Here is an 891-nt window from a genome sequence, read left to right on the forward strand (position 1 = left end):
CTCTCCGTGCACCTTGCCTCATGGTTCTCTCCCCTTTTACTTTTTCTCTATGGCTGGTAATATGTGAACCACACGAGCCTCTAAACCGCCTGGTGCCTTTAGGCACGTTATAGAATGATTTTAAGCAGCGTAGGACAGATCTTAAACCATGGCAGCAAATACTCAAGGCAATAAATTGACAATACAATAAAAATACAACTATTACGTTATTAAAAAATTTCAATTTGAAAATATGATTAAAACTACTGAAATATTTATTAAGAGAAATTTATTGAATCTCTTTCATCTAATCATTAGGAGACAGAGATAATCTTAAAGAATCCAATTATAAAAACATGAACGTGAGAGATAAAGAGAGATTGTATTTGACTATATCTCTGTTTCTTTTTCATTTTAAATTTAAAATTACCTATTTTACAGGTTTGTTAACCAATTAACATAATTTTCAAATAATTAAAAATTTTCATTAATATAAATAATATGTACTGTTGATTAGATCTAACGGTATATATTTCCCACACTACTGATACCGTAAAAAAATTACGGCATCATAAAGGGACCCTTGAAAATATTATTATTATTATTTTCATAAATGCTCCAAATATAAGATTTATAGCTCTTAGAATTTTATTTTTTTTTCATAAAGGGTCCCTTTATTCTTCTTGGTTGAAAGCATAAATAAAGGGTCCCTTTATTCTTATTCTTCTTAGTTGTTAGAATAATATTGGACAAGAAATAATTGAGTATGTTGAAAATTCTCAAGAAAATTATCCATTTGGAAGCATAAATATAAGACAGAAATATGAAATTAATGAACTTAATTTGAAGAACGTTTATTAGCATTATCTATACGATCATGCATATATGAGGCCTATAAGAAGGTTAATGATT

The sequence above is a fragment of the Citrus clementina genome, unplaced genomic scaffold, assembly GCF_000493195.1.
Source record: "Citrus clementina cultivar Clemenules unplaced genomic scaffold, Citrus_clementina_v1.0 scaffold_16, whole genome shotgun sequence".
Lineage (NCBI taxonomy): Eukaryota > Viridiplantae > Streptophyta > Magnoliopsida > Sapindales > Rutaceae > Citrus > Citrus x clementina.